General features: G+C 35.7%; 1 pseudogene; it reads right to left on the minus strand.

Annotated features, from left to right (window-relative positions):
* Positions 1–228: 228 nt before the first annotated feature.
* The window catches only part of LOC122241990, a 55878-nt pseudogene continuing 45530 nt past the window's right edge, over positions 229–10576 (minus strand).

Below are 10576 nucleotides of genomic sequence, written 5' to 3' on the forward strand. Positions count from 1 at the left end.
CTTGGTTGTTTGGGTGCTGTTCAAACCGCTGGTAGTGGAGCAGTCTGATGTATGTAAAACCCTCTAGTGCTGATTTCCACGTACAAAATGTGCTTAAAAGTTAATGAGATGCCAAGAAACATAGTTTAAAATATTATAAAGATTTTCATTACACACATATGATGCAAAAACATTTTCCTTTAATCAAGACTTTGCCATGTTGTGTTCAATTGGGAAACAATGAAAATGTTTTGTAAGCATCCAGTAAATTTTTTCTATTTATTTTTCAAATCATATAATTTTTGTTCAAAATCTGTACATATTCTCGTGACGCTTTCCATACTGGATCCTGATTTAGAATTGAATCATCAGTAGATACTAAAGGCGTTCTACAGGATCCTCATTCAAATTCAGTAGCAGCTGAAAAGGAAAAGAAAGAATTATCTTCTTTCTCCAAAATACTTTTCACTACAAGTGATTAAAAAAAAAAAGATGAAAAGAAAAGAAAAGAAAAAGAAAGTTGGGGCCTTTATGAAAAGGTGTTAAGAAAAATGAAAAATACCTACGTACAACTGCAATATGAAACCCAAGATTAGTATTAAATATGTTTTGCTCAGGGTTGCACACTGAATTAATTGCTATTGTGGATAAATATCAGAGTTTCTGGTTTTTTCATTACAAGGTGAAATTACAAGATGAGGACACAGTCCACCCTGAACAATCATAAACTATAAACGGAAAAATCAAACAGGCATTTCCAAACAGAGCCAAGTATACAGATGTAAGTGACAGGTATAAAACACAGCACTACTGGAACATACGGAAGGGACATCCCAGCTTTGTGTCAATATTGTCTGCTCTTTGGTGAAGGTGATATGTCAGCTGATACCTGAAGGACAAGGAAAAAGTATGCTAGGTAGAGGGAAGGAGCACATACAAAGAGCTAGAAGTGAGGAAGAACACTTGTGCAATTATGAGTAGTTTAGTTTGACAAGGTGCTAGAGCAAAGCAGCAGAGTAGGGCAAATAGTGAGAGACAAGGCTGAATCATCTGGCAAGAAGCAAACTGATTTGGGTGTTTTCATTCCATGCTAAGGAATTTGAAGTTTTACCCAAGGGCAAAAGCAATGACAAAATCAATGAGTGAAGATTGAAAACCTTTACCTGTCAATGGCAGTTATATGACCTCTAATTACTTAACCAAGCATTACTAAGATGACTTTGGCTTTTTGGGTCTTCTATCACTAGCAGAAACAACAATTTGATAAAGCACACCTTTTCTGAGACTTGTGCAGGTTGACAGTTCCATAGGGATGGCACCAGCGAAGGAAGATTGTCGCCAGAAATAATAACAGATATATAGACTTAGGGAGATTGAAAAAACTTCTTTAACGTTTATTTATTTTTGAGAGAGAGACAAACCACAAGCGGGCAGGGGCACAGAGAGAGGGAGACACAGAATCTGAAGCAGGCTCCAGGCTCCGAGCTTTCAGCACAGAGCCCTCTGTGGGGCCTGAACCCACCTGAGCTGAAATCAGTCGCCCAACCGACTGAGCCACCTGGGTGCCCCTAGACTTGTGGGAGATTTTAAAAGAGCTATGACACATGAGGACTAAATGAGGAACAAGTGTGTTCTTCATTATGCTCATGCTTTTACATTTTTTATTCTATATGTACAAAAAAATGTGAATGTAGTATCTATTATCCAAACAATGGAAAGGGATGCCATTTACTATTTATAGTTTATTTCAGAAATCAATGATATCTAACTTCATACATTTTGGCAACATACCTTCTTCTAGTGCTCTGTTTATTCTTTTCTCTAACTCCCGCTGCGTCTGAAATAAGGCAAATATTATTTAGAATGTGTAAGGTAAACAAAAGACATGGTAGGAATTATATATAGCTTACGACATGTGGTCTTGAAATAATACTTGTAGAGATTAAACCAAAGATAGGGTTAGCTTAAACAGAAAAACTATCACATGAATAAAATAAATTCCTACCTATTTTATTTTAGTTTTAGATAACGGAGAACAGATACATATATACACGCACACACACACACACAAACATGTGTATATGTATACATATATACGTGTGTGTGTATACGTATATATAATATGTGTATATTATATATATAATATATTATGTGTATTATATTAATATATATAATATGTGTATATTATATATAATGCTATTTAAGTGAATCTGATAAAAAGCACAATTAATATTGATTTATTGAATGTGTATAATCTCTGAAACGTGATGTTTGATCTTACTGGTACAAAAAAGTTTAAACAAGAATCATATTGTATACTGAATTATTACTTGGAAATGATTAGGAAAAACTGCCATTTGTGAAAGTTTAATCAGTTTTTTACCTTAATGAATTGTTCCTTAAAATGGGCTTTCCATTTTTTCACTTGTAGAAAAACAAAATTTGAAGGAATGCTTCTTGCTATTAATTTTTCAGGACCGACTCTTAAATACATATAAAATGAAGAAAGTGGGACTGTCTTACTGTCATGTGGAAATTCTACTGGCAAAAAATTGATTGAGTAAAAATATTTTGCTATCTGTGTTATGACTAAAACACTTATTTCTTTTCATATGCACACAAAGATTTCAGAAAATCTCTTTGAAGAAAGGAAAAATAGTGGGTTACAACAGTTTTCAAACTTAGCTTCTGATTTATAACTTTCTCCATTAGAGATAAGGAAAACAATATACAATTTTCAATTGTAACTTTGTTTCCTTTCTCTAAATTAGGACCAAGTTTTGAAACACTTGACTTATTAAAGTTATGGTTATCCACTTATGAAATGTGTACAAATATTTCCAACTACAGGTGACCCTTGAATAACACAGGGGTGGGGTACAGTCAAAAACCTGTATATAATTTTTCATCCCCCCAAAACTTATTACTAATAGCCTACTGTTGACCGGAAGCCTTACCGGTAACATAAACATTCGATTCATACTTGTTTTGTACAGTAGAATAAGCTAGGGCAAACAATGACATTGAGAAAAATGGAAGGAAGAGGAAATACACTTACAGTACTGTACAGTGTCCAAAAATAATCCATGTGTAAGTAAAGTAGACCCTCACAGGTCAAAACCATGTTGGTCAAGGGTCAACTGTATATTACAACTGTTCCTGTCTAGAATGTTCTCATTTATATCTTTCTTAGACAAGGTAGCCTCTCCCTGAATGCCCCAAACGGGCTCCAAAATAGTGTACAGGACATAATCAACACTGTGGTGATAAGGATTCCAATGTCTTTACAAATTTGGGTGTGAGGACAAATGTTTTGGCTGACATGTTTCCCAATATTTTCAGAGACTGTTTTCCCTAATACCTTTTTTTAATTGAAGTATAGTTGACATACAATGTTACACTAGTTTTTCAGTATACAAATTCGATTGGACAATTGTGTACACATAGAGAACGTGTAGTTACCGTCTGTCACCATACAACATTAATACAATATTATTGACGATATTCCATATGCTGTATTCTTCATTCCTGTGACTTATTTACTTTAAATTTTTTTAACGTTTATTTATTTTTGAGACAGAGAGAGACAGAGCATGAACGGGGGAGGGGCAGAGAGAGAGGGAGACACAGAATCAGAAGCAGGCTCCAGGCTCTGAGCCATCAGCCCAGAGCCCGACGCGGGGCTCGAACTCACGGACCGTGAGATCGCGACCTGAGCTGAAGTCGGACGCTTAACCGACTGAGCCACCCAGGCGCCCCTTATTTACTTTATAACTGGAATTTATACCTCTTACTCCCCTTCACCTATTTTGCCCATACCTCTCTACCCACCTCCCCTCTAGCAACCACCAATTTGTCTTCTGTAGTTATGATTCTGTTTGTTCACTTGTTTTGTTTTTTTATATTCCACATGTAAGTGAAATCAGATGGCATTTATTTGTGTTTCTCTGATTTATTTCACCTAGCATAATACCCTCTAGGTCTATCAATGTTGTCACAAATGGCAAGATCTCATTCTTTTTGATAGCTGAGCTATATTTCATTGTATACATATTACACATTGTCTTTATCCATTCATCTCTCCATGGACACTTAGGTTGCTTCCCTATTTTGGTTATTGCAAACAATGTTTCCATAAACATAGGGATGCATACAACTTTTCAAATTAGTGTTTTCATTTTCTTTGGGTAAATAGGCAGCAGTGGAATTAATGAATATCTATTTTTAAGTTTTTGAGGAACCATAACACTTTTTTGACAATAGCATTATATTCAGGCCTTACAAAATGAATGGGACAACATGACTATACCAGACTTGTAAAATTAATAACTCAATACCAGATGATGGGGGAAGGCTGTATTCAAACAATTTCATATTACCATTAATAAATACGATATAAAATATAAACCACATTTTTTATATGACATGACTTAAGGAGCTACCAAGGTAATGTTGCATCTTTTCCCCAAAAGCTCTTTTCCTAAATATTTACCTCTGTGACCTTTATGTTTATTTCTAGGTAAAAACTGTGTTTCGATGGTGAAAATAGCTTTCAAGTCCATGAATAAGAACACATGTGTATTTTTGTGTATACCTTTCCATTGATCAGAAATATAAGAGGGTGAGAAAATTATACACAGAAAAACTATATATCAGCAAATTTTAATTCAAAGAACATTTTTAAAGGATTTTTAATTAGAAGGATTTTCCCATTAACTGTTAGCATTCAAATATGGCCCATAGAAATCTAAGGTTCGGTTGGGGACACTGCAGGATTGAGGGACAAGGAAGTCACAGCCGTAGTCTCCATCTCTCCTTTAGTTAGACAGCTCTACTTCTCTCTGTTTTACACAATACAGTTTAATGCAAAAAAAAGATACATTCTATTCTTTGAAAAAAATTATTTTGAAGGTATAAAAGTCACTAATTTAGTCAAAGTCCCGAATTTTGCATAATAGACAAAAAGGGCTCAGAGAGGGTGTACTTTGCCTGAGGTCATGAATCCAACTAGATGCAGACCAGGAATACACTTGTGGTCTTACCAAGCCTAGAGTTCTATGCCAGTTACTTCCTCATAGTCAGGAAAAATACATGTATTTTAAGTATAACTCAGAGAAAATGAATACATAAAACTTTGTCATGTGGCTCAGTAATGCTTAGGTATGAGGCACACAATACTAACTCTCTAACTAAATTACAAATTTTAAAGTCATGTATGAAAATAAAGGAACAGAAATTATGTTAAGTCCTTTGAGTAGCAGTCAATTTTTAAGCACACCTTTTTATTTTTTAAAAAAACATTTTTTTAACGTCTATTTATTTTTGAGACAGAGAGAGACAGAGCATGAACGGGGGAGGGTCAGAGAGAGGGAGACACAGAATCTGAAACACGCTCCAGGATCTCAGCTGTCAGCACAGAACCCAATGCGGGGCTCGAGCTCACGGACCGCGAGATCATGACCTGAGCCGAAGTCAGCCGCTTAACCGACTGAGCCACCCAGGCACCCCAAGCACAACTTTTGTAAACCACAGGACAGAGAACTTGAAAGAGAAAATCTTTAGGTGAAGCAAGCAAGCTGAAACTGAGGAAATTCTTCCTGAAAGCATTATTTATTCCTTCCAAAGAAAATTTGTTTTATCAAAATCAATCAACAAATGAGTGAACCCATGGTGTGGTTATTTATAGCAAAATTTAAAACCCAACACAGATTTCTCTTTCCCTTCTAGCATGCTTCTGCCTAACCTCTCATCATTCGTTGGTATGTACAAAAGACACAATTCACTTTATTAATAATTTAAATCCAGTCGGAAATTATAGGTGAACCTTCACTTCTCACATGTGGACTTATCTCTGTCTCCCTCCCGACGGGAAGGGAGACTTACCTAACGGGTGAATTTGGGAGAAGGAGCTAAGCAGTGCTTATGTGTTTCTGAATCTCCTCTTTGAAAAGATGTGCCTGCCCACAGTAACATGAATTTGGGTCTGCTCTCAGCTCTGTGGTAAGCACCCGGCCCCCGGGGTGGGGGTCAAGCATTTGTTTCCTCAATTTACAACTGTGTGGAGAAGTGCCCAATTTGGGAGGAAGCCCAAAGTGGCTAACATAACCTAAATCATATCCTCCAATTTGTTAGTGTGTATTAGTAATAAAGCTACTAAGTTTCTCTCCATCTCCCTGTCTCCTGTGTTCTGAATTTAGAAAGAGAAGAGCAGGGTTACTTGCCGCCTACCCAGTGTCACCTTTCACAGCTCCACCAAGAAAAATGACTAGACAACACTTACAGAAACATTCTCTTCTTCCTTGACTTCATAACTAACGTACATTGTTCAAAAGCAACGCCCACTTGAAAGAGAGAAAAAGTTGAAAGGAACCATTTTAAGAACAAACATAGAAAGTCAGACAAACTGAGGACACAGAGGAGTACATTCCAAATGAAAGAACATGACAAAACCTAAGAAAAATAAGTGAAACAGAGATAAGTAATGTACCTCATAAAGAGTTCAAGGTAATGGTCATAAAGATGCTCAGTGAACTTGGGAGAAGAATGAATGGATCCAGTGATAACATCAGAAAGAGATAGAAAATATAAAAAAGAACCAATCAGAGCTGAAGGATACAATAACAGAAATGACAAATACACTAGAGGGAATCAACAGCAGATAAGAAGATGCAGAAGAACAGATCAACAATTTGCAAGACAGGGTAGTAGAAATCATCCAAGCCGAAAAACAAAAAGAAAAAAGAATTTTAAAAATGAGGCTAGGTTAAGGGACCTGTGGGACAACATCCAGGGTAATAATACTTGCATTCAAGGGGTTCCAGAAAAAGAAAAGAGAAAGGGGCAAAGAACTCATTTGAAGAAATAAAAGTTTCATTTTCAAAATTCAAATATTTGCTTGATTTAGCTATTTATAAAATGCTCTACAATCACTCATCAAGATATTTTATAAAAATAGAAACAAAGGTGGTATAAGTCAAAAAAAAAAGGAAAAAGAAAAAAGAGTGCCATAAATAAGAAAGCAATTAAAGATGTATTCTCATGTAAGAAAACAGCAAAACTTTTAACTTAAAAGAGAAATTAACCTTTTAATTTTACAAGTTGATTTAATTCATAAAAAGGACTTACCATGGATTCTTTTTTTTTTTTTTTTTTTTTTTTTAGAGTAGCCTCCATGCTTACCGTAGAGCCCAATGCAGGACTTGAATTCATGACCCTGAGATCAAAACCTGAGCTGAGATCAAGAGTTAGACACTGAACTGACTGAGCCACCCAGGCAACCCCATGGATTCTTTTAAATAGTAAACATTCATCTGTCGTTAAGTGTTTGGAGGACGATCATTCACTGACATACAAGGGTGGAAAAACTGGATTATAGCAAAACTTTCAGATGTTTATGAACCACTGCCAACTGAAAATAAGTCCAAGCATCTAAGTGTACCTGTGGTTAGCAGGCAACAACATTTACTTTCTAAAATCAAATCTGAATGAAAGCTTTTCAAGAAATTTAACATGGGTAAGTTTAGTTATATTTACTGAATACAGTTAATGCTAGGTGTCTCTTGTGGCACACCTGGGTGGCTCAGTTGTTTTTAGTGTCCAAATCTTGATTTTGACTCAGGTCATGATCTCATGGTTTTGAGACTGAGCCCCACATTCGGCTCTGGGCCGAGCATGCAACCTGCTTGGGATTCTCTTTCTCCCTCTCCTTTTGCCCCTCCCCTGCATGCACTCACTCATACTCTCGCTAAAATAAAATAAAAATAAGTATCTCTAAGAAATGAGAGATCAAGGGACTAATATATATAAAATTAACCTCAGTTCTTTCTTAGCATGTATAATTATGACTTTTACTTCGTATGTATTGGTTACTTAAACAACTCATAATTTCACGAAATTAAAAGCAACAATTATATCAGATATCTGAAACCCAAAGTAAAACAGATAATATAACTAACCTTCCACAAGGAAGTCTCCCAGTAGTCATATGATGGCCGTGGGTTTAAGGTAGGAATCACTAAGTTTCCTCTTGGAGTAAGGTTTCCATTGAGCACTAAATTATTTTCAAAATGTCCACAATAAGGTGGTTCCAGGCCTGGGCTCATAGTAAGGGTCCTGAGTAAAGTTTGGTCCTGCTGTCTCTCCTCAAGAAGTTTTGTATTGCTCTCTGACAGTCTCTCCTTAGCCCTGTGAAGATTAAAAAACACAAATACATTTTCTTTTTCCCTAAATCATTCCTAAATGACTTACATTTTTTTTAAGTTTCCATAATAGTAAATAGCATTTGCCATTGAACAGTGTTTTAACACTGAACATGTGACGGAGCACACCTACTATCTAAAATTATACTTTTAAAATTGTTCTAAAGAAATACTTATGTTTCCAGGGGGATTCCTAACTAACAATTCAAATTAGGGAAGGGAGAGAAGTGGCTATCAGTGATGTACATGGCGTAACAAATAATATTTGCTGTCTTCTGGAATGGCTGTACTGACAGGATGCTTCAGGATGCCATTATATATATATACTTATATTTAGTAAACCTGTTTACAGATATAAAACTAAACCATCCCTCAAAGACATTTTCAAGCGTTTGCTTTCACCACTCTTGTACATTTCACTTATTATCTCAAAGAAACTGAGCATTTGACACTGAGGAATCATTGAGACCAACAATCTCTAGGGGAGGTAGTAGATGGCAGAGGTGTAATCAGAAAGAACTAAAACAGCTACAGAGGCAATTAGCTTATAATAGTTACCAAGGCACTGGAGACAGAATCTGCCCTTTCTGTCTTCAGTCTTCCACATGCCTCCCTCCCACCATGGTGCTCTTTTTAGCCACTTTGGGAATTATACTACCCTTCATCCCTGTGTGAGTCTTTCTGTATTTCGCCTGTTTGCCTTTATGTCAAGTAGAAAAAGCATAAAGGGTGGTTTGTCTCAAGGCCCACTCTAGTAATCATACCAAAGATCACAATGAAGAGAATAAATGTACCAAGCTGCCAGGATGAGTAGTAGTAGTACTTGACCTTTTAGGTTAAAGATGTAATCTTCCAAAAAGAAACTCATCGAAATTTCTATTTAGGGTAATTCTGACAAGCAATTTTATAATAATATGCTTCTAAATGAGAAAGCTCCGAACAATGCACTTAAAGACTAGCAGATCCGATCAATGGAAAATATACAGGGCGGGGGGTGCAGGGGGGGCGGTGGGGGAAGAGGTCCTGTAAAACCAAAAAAAAAGAGGAGGGATGCAAACTGTCCTGGACTAACATTTCAAAGGTAAGTTCACTTAGAAACCTCATTTTTCCAAAATGACACGATCTAGTTTGCTTTCACTTCCTACTCATCTCATGATCTTGACTCCACAGAAATTATGCTTTAGAGGCAAATTAATAAGCTAAATTTCTTGTCTATGATTCTGTTTTGACTTACGTGTTCAGCTTATTTATCAAGGACTTTCTAACGTTTTATTCTTCTAAGTAGAGTTGCCTGTAGGTTTCCAACTCTGTTTTAGTAGAATCTTCTTGAGAAGTCTTCATTGTAGAGACCTGAGATTCCAGATCTCTAATTCTAAGTTCCATTTGACTTCTCGTTGAAGCATGAGCATTTTCTCTTAACTGGTCCAAGTTTTCTCGAGCTGCTGCTTGTGCCTAATGAAAAAAAATTAACAGGATAGTTTCAAAATAGCTATAATCTGAATAATTAATTATACCTGTTTCCTTTAGTTCAGAGTCAATGATTCAGAGAGCAATTTTAAATGCAAAAAAGCTCAAGTGTAAAATATTTATCACCAATGTCAACTGAATTAAATATGATTTATAAAATTAAAGTTCAATCATTCTTGTATTAGTATTCATGCAATCTGATAATTCAAATAATAGAATCAATGAGAAAATTTTAAAAGTCAACAATAAACTTAAGAATAATCCAAGTACAGTGCAATTTTTAAATTATAATTTTTCTTTTCCTCTTAATAGTGAGACTAGTTGTTTAAATCATCATTTTTTCTTATCCTCTCGATTTAGTAGGAATAGTGATGAAAACTGAAATCTTTAAAGGGAGGAACAAATGCCTCCAGAAATCTACAAATTACCATAAAGCAAGTAGAGGAAACCCATACAATACATCTATCCAAAATTTAATTTTCAGTGAAATGAAATACAGCACATTACAGATCAATCAATTAACCTGTAAGAACAGGTTGACTTCGTGTAATTTTTCTACTATGTCCAGTCGTGCTCTTTCTTCAATCTCCCGTTTATACTGTTCCACTTGACCGTGTTCTACCATATTCATTTCCATAAATTGTTTAAATTTTACTACTTCTTGCTGTAACTTCTTGTTATTGCTCTCTAGCTTTTCACGTTCTCCTTCGAAAGCTTTCATTGATAATAACTCTTGTTGGAGAACTTGTTTTTTTGCATCCAGGTGTAGACATTTTGAAGATGTAGTTTCCAGTTCTGTTGTAAAGACATCAGCCTGCATGAATAAAACACTATAGTTTGGAAGTGGAGTGAAAAGACTCTAACTCAGAACTACTATCAAAATTTGTTCTTCAGATTTTAAGTAATCTCTATGCCCAGTGTGAGGCTTGAAC

Source organism: Panthera tigris, chromosome A1, assembly GCF_018350195.1.
Source record: "Panthera tigris isolate Pti1 chromosome A1, P.tigris_Pti1_mat1.1, whole genome shotgun sequence".
NCBI classification, from domain to species: domain Eukaryota; kingdom Metazoa; phylum Chordata; class Mammalia; order Carnivora; family Felidae; genus Panthera; species Panthera tigris.